Source organism: Zootermopsis nevadensis, unplaced genomic scaffold, assembly GCF_977971745.1.
Source record: "Zootermopsis nevadensis isolate Lab colony 2312 unplaced genomic scaffold, Znev_1.0 Znev_ptg000001l, whole genome shotgun sequence".
Lineage (NCBI taxonomy): Eukaryota > Metazoa > Arthropoda > Insecta > Blattodea > Termopsidae > Zootermopsis > Zootermopsis nevadensis.
Genome location: NW_028259133.1, coordinates 17826748 through 17845379, shown reverse-complemented (window position 1 = coordinate 17845379; position 18632 = coordinate 17826748). Strand labels below are relative to the sequence as shown.

Genomic DNA, 18632 nt, shown 5'->3' with positions numbered 1-18632 from the left:
TATTTAGAAGCGTTCTGTTCCTAAGATGCCAGATATTATGTTTAGCACCTTGACGCAGAAAGAAAATTTACATAAATAAACACTTTAAAATACAAATTGACAACGCCCAATACAGACTATCGAGCTTAGGTATCGATCAGAACGTGGCCGTACTAAGTTTCCACATGAATAAGTTACACGCCTTGGGGAATCAAGAAACGATTTAAATCTTTTCTTAGCCTATTTTGTTATTTTTATGGTAAGTCGAGTCTCTTTTAATCTTGTCCAAATTTATGTCCAACTGTGAGTCGTTTTAATTGTTTTATTTTTGTAATTGTGTGTCTGCACATGTAGGAAAACGTTATTACACGTCACGGAAGTAGATTCAAAGTGAAAAGCGTTTAAAGGCCGACCAGATGTCTGTACTGCCTGATATAAATCTAGTTTTTCAGTGCGAAAAACAACAGCAAACACAGTTCGTAAAACCGGCGGTCTGTGTATTTACAATTATTTCTCTTCGTTGGGAAAGAGAAGCTTGCAGTAGCTCATATGATCTGGAGCCTTTGCGCAGACTGAACTCAGTAAAATCTTAAGGGGGGCGACAACCGCGTTAGTTGGTTACACAAAGCGACCAACGTTTCGGGAACCATCATCAGGGTACTCAACATCAGAATCCGATGATGGGGATTGAGATATTTTCCGAAACGTCGGTCTCTTCGTGTAACCAGCTAACGCGGTTGAATAACCCAGATTTTATTGGGATTAAGGTAGCTCGGCCAATCAATTACCCACATTTATAAAACTCATTTAACTTTATTATATTGATCATCTACGCCTAGGAGTGTGTCTCAGTAGTGGTCTCTCCCGTTCTTGTTTTTACGATTAAAATTTTGTGTGTATTTCTTATTTCCCGTTATTCTGTATATTTCATCCGTCTTTAAATAAATCTGTTGTGTCGTGTATGAGCGTTGAAGTGTTAAAATTGCATACACAGTCATGGTGGTCTGTTGAAGCTCGTCATGCAAGTTTATAAAGTATAGACAACGTTGAATACCTAGTGAAATGTAAATGAAGAAACAGAAGAATGTTGCATAAAGGAATAAATCTGTTAAGAGAACAAGTTCTTCTGAGAGTTATTTATTGAATATTTTGTCATGGCCGTTGTTATTTGTTCTACTTCTAATTGTCTAACACAAACTCCTTTTTAAGCTTTTACGAGAGAATGCTAACGAGTCGCGGTTTTGGCACCTAATTGAACTGTACAGACGTGCACCAAACCCTCGTCCAACGCGGGGATATCTCTGTCGAAAGCGGTGTATTAGGTGAATCCGCGTTGGGCTAACCTAATGTTATGTGGGATTAATCGGTTTCATAGAAACAGGTATAATTAGCTGAGCAACCATTAGCTTCTTAATAAATAATTATTTAGAATTTACCTGCGTCCGAAGGGACGGTTTTTATGTATCACGCTAAACGATTAGTGACGAATTCTGTAATTTTCAGGTATATTGTCGCTTGTTTTTATTGATTATGTTTCTTTAATCCTTTGATTTGTGAAGTTTTTATCTTTTGACATTTTACGTGTCAGCGAATTGCAGCGTAGACTATTTTAATTCGAGTCATCTGACATGAAGAAATTGAGAAACCTCCCAATACAATGACCGCCTATTAGAAGTAAAATTAGACAACTGAGCTGCTAAGACATGTCGAATTTATTTTCCACATACCTGTCTACCGGATTCCAGTGTCCCTGACAAGCCGGTGACTTCTAAAAGAGATTCCAGTCGAGATGAAGAGACAGTAAGTCAGTATCACACTGCGATGTCTATCAACAACGCACAGGCAGACACTGACACACGTTGAATAAACTTCTTCTATACTTCGACAGCAGACATGTTGTTGCAGAAACAGCCACTCGCTGGAGCATTTTTGGGATTACAAAACACTGCACTTAACAAATGGGTTTGCCATGGATGTTATGTGTGCAAATGAAGGTATACGAAAACACTTTCCATCGTTACTCCATTGGTAGTAGGACTGAGACTTGGATGAAGGAGAAATGCATGGTAAGACAAGAGGAGGGGGGGCATTAATGTTCTAAAAGTACAACTTCTCCTCCATTACCCCTCCCTGGTCGTAGTGTCCTCGTGGATTTGCCTTTGTATGGACTTGTGCTGTTAGAGGTTATGTTCAAATGTTATATCTTATTCTTCCTTCAGCTTTTCACTGTCTTCTGTCTTTTTCTATCCTTCTATCTCCCTCTGTTTCTTCTAGGAAACTTGCTCCTTAGCTGTATCCACTCGAGAATTTTAAATAATAATAGTGGAAAAGTGATATAACTAACATTATGGGGTTCAGCACTTTTGTGATTGAATACTAAATAGTGTTTTCACGTTATGGAATATTGCCGACAGCCTTTGTAACGTGTCTTATGTGTTGTTCATTTGTTACGTTAAAAGCCACAAATGTTTTGTACGAGGCTTGCGGAGATAATTAGCGTTAGTGAATGATAACTGTGGCATGCAGGGGTGGACTTATACGCACTGTCTCAGGGTATTGCCATGGTTTCGGGTGTATTTGAGTTCTGCATACCAAAATATGACCACAAACATTCCGTCTCTAAAATGCTAAGAGCTCTAGACATAATATGTAGGCTTCTGATCGCGGTCGAATGGAATGTGTGGTTATTATCTGTTTTGTCCGCCGTTGAACTCAGAGGTACAAATCGGTGTTTTTTCTTTATAAACCAAATATTAAGGGATGTTTGCGAACAGAGTGCTGTGGGGAATGTGTAGAGCTAAAAGGGGGTGTATTAGGAAGATGGAATTAAATTGTTTCATGACGAACTTTACAATTTGTGCTCTTGACCGAATAATATTAGGGCGACCAAGTCAAGAGGAAGGCATGAGCGGTCACGACTTACCCACGGGATATATAAGACGCAGACTACACTTTAATCGGAAAATCAGAAGTGAATAGACCATTTGGGACATCCTAATACGCATGGGAGAATAATATTAAAATGGATATTTATAAAGTAAGTTTTAAGGTTTTACAGTGAATTTATATAGCTCAAGACACGGACCATTGCCGAGCTGTTTAAAACACGGCAGTGAAAGCCCTAGATTTTGTATAAAATGTGGCATTTTCTTGACTGTTCGGTTCTCAGCAAGGACTATCTTTATTACAGTTAGTTGTATTATAGGCTATGAAGTCCTTAAAAATAAATATTAATTTCTCTTGTAATTATTTATAATTTATTACTAAGAAGGATTGGGAAGTGAAGTAAGATGTGAGAATAATCGATATGGAATTAAAATGAGCAACATTAATGAAGGAAATGTGTGATAAGGCTTCAGTTTCGTGTTTAAGTACGTATGGAGTTGTGTTTATTAACATGTTGAGAAACCGTTATTGTGCATGAAACAATAGGAATGTCGGCCGATCGGATGGGAGTTACGACCCCGTCATTCTGTGTCACCTGTGCAGACTTGGAGCTCAGAAAACGTAATGTCGATTAACCTCAACGTTTCGCTGTCAAATTATTGCGAGTACTTCGTGCTTTTTGCAAGGGAGCGCCCAAAATAAAGGAGAAAGTATTTGACAATCTCTATTCATGAAACTTAATCCATACTCCAGTCCTCGTTTGGAATCTAGTAGTCTCTTAGCTGGCCAAAAGAGGCTGCGCCTTTGAAAGAACCCTGAAGTTTATTACTAGGCTCAGAACATCCCGCCACTGGAACGCGTATTTTGTCTTAGAAGTTGTTGGTCATTTTCCAGAGACTGAGATCTGATGTTCTCACAGACACGAGTATGAAGATGGCTGTTTTCTGTGATGTGGTCACGCTGATGATGGAGGCGGTAAGCTCATCTTTGAATGTCAGTCAGTATCTACTAGACTACACTATATCCCAAAAATAACAGTATTCATATTTAAGCGGTATTTGGTATTGTAGGGGTCTGCAAAAGAAGTTGTTTGATGAATTTAATTTTGGTTTGAATACGTCAAATATAAACCCCCTTCTTACATGAAGTTTTATTTTGTAATTCTCAAAATCAATTCTGTTAACGAAAGACTGTTACATAACATAAAATATTGGCTGAAGTCTGCAATATTTATTTTAAATACATATTCTTGTTGTAGGGAATGTCAACGAAGGTGTGTGTTTGCAACAGTAGATTTATAGGAGTAATAAATTAACATCAGGCCTCATGGCTTATGTATGTAATGTAGAAAATTACGCATTTGGAAAATGTGTTCCATTCTGTGCACCTTGCATCTTTTAAGCCTTGTCTTAATTAAAAGATACGCCACTCATCCTCTGAGGACACTTACATGTCTCGTCTGCAGTCGCCTAGAAACCGTTTATACCGTTCGATGGGTGTGGGTGGAAGAAGATCTGTTGAGGTGTGGTCTCAAGTTGAACTCGCACTGACCATATCATAACTCACGCCCTGGACGTCCCTACATAAATTAAAGTAGCTCCAGAATCCCTAACAGCAACCGCTCTGTTGTTCTGCCATGTCTTTGTGAACGCGAAACCACCAGCATCTAATTTCTTTATCAGGGTGTAGTAGTCTTCAGCAGAACTTTTCAGTTGATATTTACGAGAGGCCAGATAGGAAATTTTATTAGGGGTGGCGAGGTCAGAATACATCTCGTAAGATTTGTTTCGTGAATATCTGAGTGTCTTGTGTTGTACAAAGTTTGTGTTTGCCAGCGTGAAGTTGTGCTGGCTGCTGGCGTCTGTGGGTAATCCTGAACATTACGATGTAGCAGTTGGTACACCTGTGTTACATCCGAGGTTGAGGGGAAGTCGTGAGCTTGAATATCAGCCCGGGGACCGGCTATCCTGACTGAGGTTTTCCGCAGTCCTCACAGGCAAATGTGGAAATAGTACTGTCCCCCCCCCCCCCCCCAGGGGCAATTAATCGTGTGCAAGAAACTGGTATGGTAGACCCATAGACATTTCACTTGTTCCTGTATATAATTTAAGGAAATAAAGGAAAATGCAAGTTTTGACATGTTTGTTGTATATTGTACAGTGATATTTGCTTTTCAGTAATAGATTTGTCCCTGAAATAAATTATCATCAAGTGGCTTGTAATATGGCAGAAAATACTGTTTAAAAGTGTATGTACTATATTTCCCACATTAGTTTCATTGCGTCCATTGGTAAAAAATACTAATTTCAAACTTTCCCTTTTTATAAACACAGTTCTAATTTTAAGAATGACGTGTCTGCTGTGTTTTATGCTCAGTGGTAATATGATGATACATGGCTGTCCTCTACCGCCTCCTAGTACCTGGCGCTGCTGTTCCGATAATTGTCGATCTGTCCGCCGAATTCATCCGATTGAAGACAGACAGGTGAACATCGTGGCTAAATGTGGTGCATTTATGCTAGGGTGATACTGGCGACAGATTGTAATAGTGTTATTTGTGGTTATAATGTTAAAAGCTGATACACAATAAGGGCAGAATTACTTATAGTTTGGTGCGTTATACTAGTGTGTGTAATAAACTTTGCAATATGGAGTAAAGCCTGTGTAATATGACCGTACGCAGGGACTTGGAGCATGTTGCTACTTGCTGTTTCAAGCGTGGAACCAGTCACGTGTCATCGAAGTTGCTGCTTCATGGAGGTAAGGCAGTGACTAACAATCGAGAAAGAGGGCAGTTTGTGGAGGATATAATTCTTGTTTAAATTTATGATTACACTACATTATTTCTCTTTGGGAACTTGAAAAAAGAGTCAAGAGACTTCCTTTAAATGAGACAGTTTATAAAAACACCCATACCCATGATAATTTTTGTTGAACAAGAAATATGATCTTTCATATACGTTACGTAGTTCGTAAGGAAGTTAAATTCGTCCCTGTAACAGCTCATGAATGTTATGTCCTATATAATATTAGGTCAAGGTAATGCAGCCCCTGTTGCTGAACTGAGGTGAAACTCCGCGTATTCTTAACCTTGGCAGTAGATGGAGGTGAGTGGTTAGCCTCGGCCGCTTTACCCCCGATGATACAGTTGCTGAATCCACCGGATAGGAGGTATGGTGGTCCACAGAGTCAGTCTAGTGGTCTTCTTTGCGAGACGTGTCCGAATGTGTAAACAGTAAAGCAATTTATTTGATAATTATCATAACAGATATCCTGTGTTTAGGCTCATAATGTATATATCTTGGAAAAATGACAACATCGTAGGTATGTTAGTTTTAACACTTCACACTTTATGTACCAGACTTTACTAACTTATAGAATAAAAGCAGAAAAAATCCAGAAAGGTCGAAACTCCTAAAATGCCCAGAGTTCGAGTCCCTATGAGGGTGGTTTCTGTAGTAGGGAAATTAAGCTCGATAGAATGACGACGACACGGCCGAAGGTCTACTTTTTCTCTCTCCAAAGATGAGATTACAGGAAAAAGGCCATGACACAGAAATTCGCTACTGGGTTCGAGTCCGGTTGACATTTGTTTCTGTGGGGAGGATACCAGAGCGAATATTACAAACCTCAAAACTGCCCTGGGTTCTAGTTCCAGAGAGGATATCGGGTTTCTGCATAATAATTTTTTCCTTCGACCTTTCAACGATACATATCGAATGATCACAGCCCTATGAAAATTTTTCGGGCAGTAGAAATTGTTATGAAATGTAAGCATTTGTCGAGTTTCGCTGTGGACAATCTGCTAGTTGTGTTATAATTACAACTTTTTTGTATTCTATCACTCTATACCAGCGTTTATCAACCTATGGTACGCGTACCACTGGTAGTACGCAAACTAAGTAAGAAAATCAAAAGATATTAACATAAATAAGTTTTCCCTGATCGCATTTCGTTAGTGGTACATTTAATGTGTTAAATTAGAATTAGTGATACTAACTAACTAGATGGCTTACGGAACCCGAAGGTTCATCACCGAATTAACCAAAGCCCTCCACCGGACCCTGTACTGGGCCAACAAAATCCAGTCTCCTTCAACTCCTACCTCCCATAGATCTCGCCTGAGATTATCCTCCCATCTACGTCTAGGTCTCCCCAGTGGTCTCTTCCCCTCAGGCTTCTCAAACAATACCCAGTGCACAACTCTTGTCCCATCCATGCGCGCTACATGCCCCGCCCATCTCATTCTTCTCGACTTAATCACCCTGACAATACTGGGGGAGGAGAACAGATTTTTAAGCTCATCATTATGCAGTTTTCTCCACGCCCCATCGTCTTCTCTCCCAGGCCCAAATACCCTCCTCAACACCCAGAATTAGTGGTACACCAGCTAATAAGGGTGAGAACCCCTGCTCTATACGATATGTACAACACAGACATCAGAAACAAAGAAGTAACTCGAATTTATTATTTTTATTTAGTGTTCTGTCTGACGACAGGTCCATATGAACAGAATCCTTCCATCCTTTTCTCGGACTGGGACCTGTTCATATACGTTCTTGGCAGATGATCCAGAAGTGGTTTGCCATTGCCTTCTTCTGTGTGTGAATGGAGTAATTGTTGGGATGCCACGGAGGAAAACTCCGTGTTGCCTAGACCACGGCCTTGCCCAACACAAGTTATAAATTCGGGCACCGCCGGGAATCGAACCCGAGACCCCAGGATTACAAGGCCAGCGTTATAACCGCTAGACCACCATTTAAAAGCAATACCCTAAGTTTGTTTGTTTGTTTGTTAATTTCCACATAGTTCTGTCGTATAAATGATATGGTGGTACGTATAAGGTACATGTAATTTTGAACGAAGACTCCATTCAGATGGAGTATTTCGAAACGTCTTATACCGTTTCTTGTCGAGTTTGCTTTTATGGTGACATTTTGAGAATCGTTTGCTTTAGACAGGTTTAGATTCTCTGTCCCTGTCTTTTACTATAAGAAGAGAAAGCGAGAACGTACGACATGCATTGGCATGACGCGCATGTTTCAACATTTTACAAGCAAGGAGCTGTAAAATACAGTACATAAAAGTCGTAATATTCATCGTAAGGAGAAGAATAAGTGAACGTAAGGAAAAAATGACATATCTTACTCTGAAACAAGTTTTTTTTCTTCTAAATTCCAAAGTAAACTAATTCTTAATACGATTTGAGGTTTTCATGGTTGTGAGTTCGAAGATGACTGTCTTCTGGTTTGTAGCACCGTGTAGTCTGATAGAAGTTTATCGACGTTTCAGAGGTCCTGATGATAGAGGCAACAAGGATCTCTGAAATGTCGGTAAACTTCTATCAGACTACACGGTGCTACAAACCAGAAGACAGCCATCTTAGTTTCTAATAGTCTATTGATGTGCAAGGTTTCGTTTGAGAAGAATCGAGAGTGTTTAAAGTGGACTTGTTTGTTTAGAGTTGCGGTTTTAAGAAGGATTATGATTTAAGTATACGTAGATAGACTCCTGAGGAAGTCGAAATGTGATGTTCCAAATAAATCGAAGTTGCATGCTGCTTTGATTTTAAACAGAAATCTTGAATTGTCTCAACTCTTGAGCTACGGTAAAAATGGCTGCCGCTTGCACGTTTTGGAGACGCAGAAAACTCGTGCACTTAGTGTCACGTTCGTATGAGATTTTTTTAAGTCCGGACTTCACTTATAAATAAATATTTGAAGTCAATGTTTCACCGTGGAAGTTTACAGCGTGAGGTTCGTGACCCGAAGCTTCCGATATTATTCAGTGAAAAGCGTGAGAAGTGATATTACATTTTAGAAATGATTGGCAACTATCAGTTGTTGCGTCGTGTGTTCTCAGGATTACAGAGTACTTATACTTTTTGTGTACCTTTAAATCTGAATGTCATATAAATAGGCTAGGGTTTTATTATTTAAAAATTCGATTCTTACCTTAAAGAAAACACGTCTCTCAATTACAAAGATTAACTGTTTTACAATGTTCAAAAATAAGATCGCTCTTTGTTCTGAGAATTATGGGAAAATCGTAAATACACTCTTTGACCGGGATGCAGAGATGCTGGATGTTAAAGCTCCGTGTACTGAACTTTAAGGGTTTATTGCAGATCAGTAGGCTTATATTTGTTTATAACACAGGAATTCACTCAGCCGGTAATGAGGGAAATCGAAGATTCATTATCGTGTTCACAAAACCCAGTCAGAGGTCCCTGTCCTAACACAATTTGTAAGAAAGATTCTCCCATCTACGTCAAGTTCTCCGGTGGCCTCTTCCCTTTGGATCTCGTGTCATAAATTCGCATGTCTCGTCACTGCAATTATTATTACGTTAGGGTGAGAATGTGGGCCGCTGACGAGTCCTTTGTCCTCAGTCAAAGCGAAATGTAGTAGCGGAGGAATGACACTGACAGGGAAAAACCCGAAGGACTCTGAAAAAGAATCTGTCCCAGTGCCACTTTGTCCACAACAAATCCCATTTGGATTGGCCCGAGGGGTGAACTCCGGCCTGCACAGCCAGAAGACGGCGACTAACCACGTACGACTTCAACACGTGTCAGGTTACAAACTTCCAGGGGTGGTCAAGTTTGCGAACTCTAATGCATAATTGAGTTGTGGAGAGTGCGTTAGTTTGTCCTTAGAAAGAAAGTGTTAGAAGATAACGTGAAGGAACATATGCCACTTATGCGTGTATAGTATTTTAAGAGTAATTTCTGTGCATAATATCCTGTTAGTGTGGATTACTTACGTGTTTAATTGACAGATATTACAGCAAAATTTCGTCATGGTTATAATAGGATGAAATGGCGAAGAGCGTAATTAGATAACCTGTCTGGAGGCAAAAAATGTGAAACTGTGGTGCTTAGGCGAACTACTGCACTACATCGGAGGGGGAGAGGACTATATCTGTGGCAAGTGGCGGGAGGGGGGATGCTTTCTCTCGATTCAAAAGCATTCTTTCTGCATTAACATCGATACCTTCATGCAGACAGTTCCAGAGTACGTCAGCTAACTACGTATGCTAACCTCTTTGCATAGTTAACAAAAGGAAATTAAGACTGAAATGTAATTGTTTTCAGACATGGCGAATGGGGTCGCACGGCGACGCCGATTCAATTTTTCGACAGTCTTCTAACAGGGCAACGACATTAATTGAATATCAGCTGCAAATATCCCATTGTCATAATGAACACAATTGTCAGACTCAAACGTTTTTCGTATGTAATGGTACTGTCATGGAATTTGGCTTTGACTGAGTATGCTGACATTACATTTATGCTGTAATGTAGTTATTTTTCGTCTGTAAATGACATTTCGTAACCGTTCATTATTCCATAGGACAAAAGTTCCCAGTGCTGATGATGGTTATTTTATTTATTTTATTTAGTGTTCTGTCTGACGACAGGTCCATATGAACAGGATCCTTCCATCCTTTTCTCGGACTGGGACCTGTTCATATACGTTCTTGGCAGATGATCCAGAAGTGGTTTGCCATTGCCTTCTTCTGTGTGTGAATGGAGTAATTGTTGGGATGCCACGGAGGAAAACTCCGTGTTGCCTAGACCACGGCCTTGCCCAACACAAGTTATAAATTCGGGCACCGCCGGGAATCGAACCCGAGACCCCAGGATTACAAGGCCAGCGTTCTAACCGCTAGACCACCGTAACCGCTAGTTCCTTTTTAGGTGTTCCTTACGTCTGTGTGTAGCATCTTTCGTCATATTTTAGCAATGATTTTAGATCACGTTATTACAGCAATGAAATGGAAGCCAATTAAAGTATTCGTATTTTAATCGGCTCTGGTACCAGCGAAATTGTTGGTTTAACTCACGACCTTTCTGTCCTTCGACTAAGAATTAATAAAACTAGATCAACGAAGCAATTTTCTTGCATCTTTGTAACATTTCAGAATATTGTTACAGGCGGACGTAAATTCAGAACGATCGTGTTTGAATAATATTATTTCTCGAAGATTTCTGTCTTATGGGTTCTTGCGCTGTGTAGTCTGGTCGATGTTTACCAACGTTTCAGAGGTCATACTGCCTCCGTCATCAGGGCGATGAGTATGAAGATTTCTGTCTTCTGGGTTGTTGCGCTGTGTAGTCTGGTCGTTGTTAACCAACGTTTCAGAGGTCATACTGCTTCCGTCATCAGGTCGATGAGTATGAAGATTTCTGTCTTCTGGGTTGCGCTGTGTAGTCTGGTCGATGTTTACCAACGTTTCAGAGGTCATACTGCCTCCATCATCAGGGCGATTCTTAGTATGAAGATTTCTGTCTTCTGGGTTGCGCTGTGTAGTCTGGTCGATGTTAACCAACGTTTCAGAGGTCATACTGCCTCCGTCATCAGAGTATGAAGATTTCTGTCTTCTGGGTTGTTGCGCAGTGTAGTCTGGTCGATATTTACCAACGTTTCTGAGGTCATACTGCCTTCGTCATCAGGGCGATGAAGATTTCTGTCTTCTGGGTTGTTGCGCTGTGTAGTCTGGTCGTTGTTAACCAACGTTTCAGAGGTCATACTGCTTCCGTCATCAGGGCGATGAGTATGAAGATTTCTGTCTTCTGGGTTGTTGCGCTGTGTAGTCTGGTCGATGTTAACCAGCGTTTCAGAGGTCATATTGCCTCCGTCACCAGGGCGATTAAATCGACCTGACTACTCAGAGCAACAACCCAGAAGACAGAAATATTCATACTCACCGCTGTGAAACCTCAAATCTTACGTATTATTTCTCCATTGATCCACCGTTCTTTTTAATATCTGTGTCAGTAGCTCTATCCTACCGAATATCATACGTCCTGGAGTACGATGTAAATATTAATCTCAGCAACTTGTTGTTTCGCTGGCGTATTTTAATTATTAGATAGTATTTATTTAAAGGGTGGTCAGAACGTTTATGTATATTGTTTTCATTAACAGAATGTGTTTGAGAACCTGGTACTGAGGATAATATTTAATTCTGAGAGAGCGGAAGTCAACACGATTCTGGAGGAAAGTGCATAATGAGGAATTTAATAATTTGTATTCATCATCTATGATCAAATCAGGGAGAGCGAGATGGGCGGGGAATGCAAAGCACATAGGAGAAATTATAAATGCTTACAAGGTTTTTAATTGGAAAATCTGAAGGGAAGAAACTGCTTCAGAGACCTAGACGTAGATGGAAGTATAAAATGGTTCAAAAATAGGAAAAAGTATGTCAACCGAATTAATGTGGTAGGGTAAAGTGGTAAGCTTTTGTGTAATTGAAAATTTCTTGTGCAGTTAAGTTGCTGTCGATTTCTGAACAAGGACTTTCTGTATTAGAAAATTAAGTAATTACGAAGTAGGTTTGACTTTGGCAACAGTAGCTTTATCAGCACATTCGGTCGTAGTACACACGCTGAATTCAGCGTTAGTACACATGATATTCAGTGTGTAAATGCGCCGAACAGCAACGTAAGTTCTGCCGCACGTGGACTTAAATCGGCCCATTCTATGCTAAACCTCGTGTCCCACATTGCCATGTAAACAAGAGCCCCGAGTATATTAGCAAGTGACATGCAAAGGGCGGATTAGACCGAATTTGACAGGACTCCGCTTCAAGAATGTGGGGTCACAACACTTACATATCTTGGCTGTTATTAATCATTTTCTGTACCAGTATGAAAGCAAAAGTTGTCAGCTAGTTTTAATTTCACTCGGCAACAAAGCTTGGGTCTGCGTGATGGATCATGGGTTCGGGGTTTCTCAGCTCGTTTTGCGTGGTTTATTCTCTCTGTTAAATAAATGAAAACTAAGTCTTTTCAGGTTTGTTCCATTCCCCTTGGAGCGCCTATTAAAATCTCTGTCCGTCAGTACGCATGTAACAGCTCAGGAACCACCGAACGAATTTTAATGACACTGTCACCGGGGAGAATTTTGCGAAAAACTGTCCGGCCACCTCAGTTTTGGTTAATGCCTCAGTGACGACGCAGTGACAAATCCAAGACGCAGACGGACATGTCGGTCTTCATACAAAGTGTCCGATGTACTGCCCAAAGGTATTCAAAAGTCCTGGGTTTGACCCCAAAAGTTGCTGATAAATAATTGGGTTACCCGATGATCTGATAGTTAAGGTGATAGCCTAGTCACTGTTTCTATGCTAACAGTTAACAGCAGCAGTGTGTTTCCGATGTCTTTGGATGAAGTGGCGAATGAATTTTTTAGTGCGGCGTAATATTCAAGACATTACCATCACCGATAATAAGAGAGTTTTGTGTCTCAGTTCGGGTACTTTTGTTAAAGAACGTTAGATCATGAATATGCTAATGTGTTTTGCGGTCTGCTTTGTCTCCCTGATGCCTATTAGATTTAACAGTGTAGTGTCCAGGTGTAATTAATCTTCGTAAATGTGAACTGTGGTGTTTTCTTTACGGTAGGAACTCAATCTTCGAATATTATTTAGTCTTGTGTTTTCCTCTGTCTTTATAAGCAAATGCTGAGATGGTGCCCAGGTTCCAAGTAGCTACTGCATGATTCTCATGCAAGCCTACCGATTTAAACTAATCAAAATTTACCCCCTTGCTATAGAGGCCACTAAATTACTTTCTTAACTTTACGAATTATAGCTTAAGCATTCACTAACAAGCGAATCGAAATTCCACCGTCCATGTTATCAGGCTCTCAGAAATTATCGCCCCAACGTCTTCACTCTTGCTTTATCTTTACCAGAAGGACGAATGGGCATTGCCTGCGAAACTTCTTACTATAAGATGACCCCCCCCCCCCAATCCTCCCCCAGAAATTAAGTATCTCACACTTCTTTCCACCAAATTTGTCTTTGTTTCTGCTCTTTTGCTATCCTTCCTCTCTCTCTTTTGTTGTTCGTGTTTCAAAGGGTTGAACTGCTGAATTAAACGCCTTTGTTCAGAGTGTAAGATGCTTCGGTAGTGATCAGGATGGAACTGTGGAGTCTGCGTTTGTCAACAGCCTGAACTTCTAAACTGCGATGTGAAACTGGTCCGGTTTTTTTTAAAAAACTTTACGAGGTGTGCACGTAGCAGCTTGTCCTCTCTCATTAACGTCGTTCAGGGCCGCACGCACTTTCACCTCGACACTGGAGGAAATCTGTTTGGGTATTCCCAGGTAGTCAACTCGGTGTGACTTGCGCATTGACACATTTATTTGCGGATGTTTGAATCATTATGCAATCATACGTAACTCATTTCAACCGCAAGGTGAAACATAAGTAGTATAATCCTATAGTAATTTAGAAATTTACTAGGAAACTATGCGGATAATGTAAGTGGAATTCAGTAACAGGATTCGACGACGGATTGATGACACAGCACTTTGAAATCTTCTGAAATTTAACTTAAGGGAACAAAAAGGAGAATGAAGTTCTCGCGGCTGTGAAGTCGTCGATGCTGGAATTCCACCAAGAGGAATAATTACCGTCAGCTCTGAATATGGAGGACGTTTGTTCTTCTTAAACGTTGGTAGCAACCTACAGTAAGCCGATTGAAACCGACAGCTATAATAGAGGCTGCAAGTACCTCTGAAACGTCGGTAAACTGATACCGGACGACACGGCGTTACAATCCAATAGACAGCCATCTTCAGACGGATAGACTGTGCACCCCTAAGGGGTTCTGTTTGTTACTTACATGCGTGGAATTCCAGAAATTTATTTTGTTAGATTTTTAGTCTCATTATTTAAAGCGTGTGGATAGTCGCCTTGGAGACCAGGGTTCACAAAAATTGCTTAATTGATTTTAATGTTAATAGCTATCAGGAAATACAAATCAGTGTAAAGAAGCTTGTCTGTTCCCTAATAGTCCTAATGATGAATGTAAAAAGCACCCTTGAAACGTCGGTCAATTTCTGCCATTCTACACAGCTCAGAATTCCAGAGGAAAACCATGTTTATACTCGCTGCCGAGAGAACCTGGAATCTCACTTTACTCTTTCCCTTTCCAGGCGAGGTGATTATCGTGACTGAAATTTTCACAAAAAATAGTTATTTTTATTCTTGCAATCGATTGTCGGACGTAGAGCCTAAAGAATTGTATCACTTTGTTGAAAACATTATTAAAATTATGTGCTTCTCGGCAAGTCAGGTGCCTCGTAAAACTTGTTTTATACAAATTAACGGATAGTCAAATGAGATTTGTTCTAATTTCAAGAAACAGCTAAATTATGTAGTAATCGGGTAGAAAACGCTCATTGAAAATTTGTTACGATAAGCGTTTTAATTTGTGGATTAACAGAATATGAGTAGCCTATATCAACAATTAGGGAGAATTTTAATGTATTATCCACGGATTAATGAACGGAATTTATTAAAATTCTTATGTGTATTGTTGTACTGGCTAATAGTAGAGAATGAGGAAACTTAACCCTTTCAAGCATATCAGTAATATTTAAGAATGCAGTTTCTGCATCAAAGATATATTGTCTACGTTGACAATAATCTGTTGATCGATACTGTTAGGTAATGTTCGACGTTTATTCTGAGAATCATACGAAATCCATGCATACGCTGTGTGTAGAATGTTGAATTATTGATATATGTCTTCCTATCAGGAAAAAGAACCCTCTTTTGGCTAGGAAATCGAACTAAAATCTTTAGATACCTGAAATAAATTGTTACGTCAAATTTGTGCGTATTTCCCTAAATGTAAACGGACGGAGAATTCCAAATAAACAAGGATTAAGTTGGCAGTTATTAAATACGCCTCTGGCAGGTGTCATTTGGACGTATTTTCCAGCATATTCGTACGAGACGAGTGACGTATGAAACACCAAGCACGTGTTTCATTTCTGATTCTTTTGCCTTTGAATAGAGTTAGCCTATTCGAATAGACCAACATTCTCACGCCCTCAACAAGTTCCTTCGTGCAATTCATTTTGTTTACATAAACAGAATCAGAGATTTACATAAAGTCTTCAGTTGAGGTTGGTAATGGCAGATCGAAATTCAAGTCTAGACGGTAGGAGTTGCACATCCAGTTGACGTTCGCACGTACTGGAAACTTCTGTTAGTAGTTGCAACTGGCAAACTTCCAAGCTGTGCAATTAAGATCGTGAAAGTGTTGTACCAGCGAGTCCAGAAAATTCCAGTTGTCTAGAAACCAAGTGACTGAGTTTAAATTTCCTGTGAGTTAAATCCTGAGAAGAGGTTATTTTAAAAACTTCTGACCTTAAAACCTTTGCTTCCCCATGAGATAACCTAGTAAGAAGGAAGGTTATAGGGTATTACTGAATTGACATGACTGTACAACGCGCAAATGCCACACACGTCTTAGTTTTATTGTGTGCCACCAAATGCGCTATGTAGAACCGGATCTTGTGGTCGGGTTAAAAGCAGCTGAAGTTCATGTCTGAGATGGCAGAGGAGAGAAGCTGTGTTCTGTATTTCCTTCGTCGACCCATTAAGTTCCCTTTGGCTGCAGAGAGATGCTGCTGTGGAGGGAGACGGAGACATAGCTCCTCGCATTCTTAACCTCGACTATAGATGAAGGTGAGGGGTTTTTGCTTCACGCCCCGGCCGTTTTACCCCCTAGGAAGGAAAGGTTTGATAGGAGGCTGGGCGAGTTCCCAAAGCCGATCTGGACATTGTAGCAAAGACAGAATTCCTTCACTGCCTGGAATCGAATCCTGGTAATCCAGCATACACGTCAATGTATTGACCGAGCTGTCACTTATTGCCCTGATGATGTAGGCAGCACAACCTTGAAACGGCTCTAATTTCCATACTGGCAGCCGTTAGAACATGAAATCTCACTCCATGATCTTATTGTCCATTGCAGATACAAATTAGTTTGAGATCTGAGGCTCTTACGGGGCTGAAGACGTCGATGTTTGTGTTCTTGGGTGTAAGGCCGTGGCCTGAAGACGTTCTTCAGAAGCGCTGGCATTTACCGACAAGTCCACAAGGCGTTACAACCTAGAAGACTGACATCGGCAGAAATAAGTTTCATCGTGTCTTTCGCCATGGTGTCTCGTAGTCGAGAAAGCTAATCAGGAAATACTTGGTGCCCGTTTTATAAGATGCTTGTAAGCACTAGAGACATTCACGGCGACGTGGGCTTATGCGATGAAAAATATTGTCGTAAATCCTAGTTTTTGTCTGCGTCCAAGTACTTTCTCCAGCGCATTATTTTTATCAAGTTGGCATCCAGTATTATCATTGGCATTCCTTGTGTGTTTACTTGTCACAGGAAATTCTTCAGCAACGAGCATTACAAAGTTATAATTGCAGGGAAGAACAATGGACGATCGTTTGATAAATACATTTAGATTATTTTGTGTACAGTCTTCAGGCCGCTGGGTTTTGACGGCTCAGAAACTTGGTTCACTCCATCAGTTTGCTAATTGCTGCGTAGAAGAGACGTAGAGTCTGAAGGGTTTAACGCGCGACACTCTTTATAAAAGAGCTGTTACATGCCGCCTGTTGTAAATAACCACTGTAAATAGGATTTGAGATTTTCGCGGCGAGTACAAACAATAAAATCTTCTCGAGCAATCAGCAGCGTTAACTGGTTACCGTAGTAAACCGACGTTTCGGGAACCAACTCTGTCCCCATCATCAGGGTTCTGATGTGACTGGATACCTCGGAAGTCGCCGAGGTATCCAGTCACATCAGAACCCTGATGATGGGGACAGAGTTGGTTCCCGAAACGTCGGTTTACTACGGTAACCAGTTAACGCTGCTGATTGCTCGAGAAGATTTTATTAACCACTGTAAAGTAATACGATTGTACCAGAAATATGTATTTGTATATCCTGTAATGTTTTAAAATGTCGGATGGAAAACTTTATAAAAATATTGAATTTGCTCAGTCAAAATTAACCTTATGTAGATATTATCTTTTTCCGCGAACCCTTTTAAGTTTCTGTTTATATGAACAGATTTACAGCTTCTCTTTGACACAAGAGGCAGATTATTTTCGTCACTGACAGAGTTTGTCGTGTGATAATGTCATCTCCTGTTCATGACATTAAACATGAAAATAGAGTTCTCGGAATTGTGATATTTAAAACCACATTACTCAGAATTCTTTTGTTTCAATAAATATATAAGCCTAATAACATTTATATCACCCACACATGCATTAAAGTTGGGAAAAAAAGATCTGTTTTGTTGAAAAGGCCATGGGCCTATTAAATTGCAGTGGCCTACACACATTTTATAAAATTTGTTATTTCCAGTTTTGCACATGTGATTTCTCGTGATTGAAGGTCAACTACAGACCCACTAAAAACAATTGTTACAAAGCTAATGGCGCTAAAGGTACGATAGTGAACGGCCATAATTATTTTTACTGGAATATTCATCACATCGAAAAGTAGTTCATACAAAATTTGTAGACCTGAGTAACGCATGTTTTATTATTTTTTGTACTCGCAAAGTGTTCAGACGGTGAACCATTTTCTTAAATATGTTAACATTTTATTTCAAATTTAATGTCAAATAAGGGTTATATTCTAGTGATACAAATTAATATTATACAAGCCGTTTTCCCCGACCACTTTAGTGTAGACATTTTATACCAAATTTATTAAGAATCCGTTCTCTAGTTTCATAGGTGAAACACAACGATGTAGGTAAGTGATCGGAAACAGGAGAATGATGAATTCGGTTTTACAGTTCGGCACAGATTTTAGACTGTTAAAAGAAGCATAGATTGACGTCAGTGTCTTTATTGATCCCATTCTAAAGCGTGATCTGGAGGATGTCGGTTTGAATCTTTGCCAGGTTATTCACTATTCTTACTGAGGATTTTACT

General features: G+C 40.0%; 2 protein-coding genes across 5 annotated transcripts in view; one reads left to right on the top strand and one right to left on the bottom strand.

Annotated features, from left to right (window-relative positions):
• Nucleotides 1–18632, top strand: part of LOC110830547 (spermine oxidase) — a 241955-nt gene that overhangs the window by 105539 nt on the left and 117784 nt on the right. Inside the window, exon 1 of one of the 3 annotated variants that reach the window (XM_087344974.1) lies at nt 5587–5625. The exons of the other annotated variants lie outside the window; for them this stretch is intronic. The gene's annotated coding sequence lies outside the window, so the exon portion shown is untranslated. Of the gene's footprint in view, nt 1–5586; nt 5626–18632 lie in introns of those variants that run through there. 3 annotated transcript variants of the gene reach the window in all.
• The window catches only part of sr (zinc finger domain-containing protein striped), a 150678-nt gene that overhangs the window by 51570 nt on the left and 80476 nt on the right, over nt 1–18632 (bottom strand). The window contains exon 1 of one of the 2 annotated variants that reach the window (XM_087344937.1): nt 1707–1938. The exons of the other annotated variant lie outside the window; for it this stretch is intronic. The gene's annotated coding sequence lies outside the window, so the exon portion shown is untranslated. Of the gene's footprint in view, nt 1–1706; nt 1939–18632 lie in introns of those variants that run through there. 2 annotated transcript variants of the gene reach the window in all.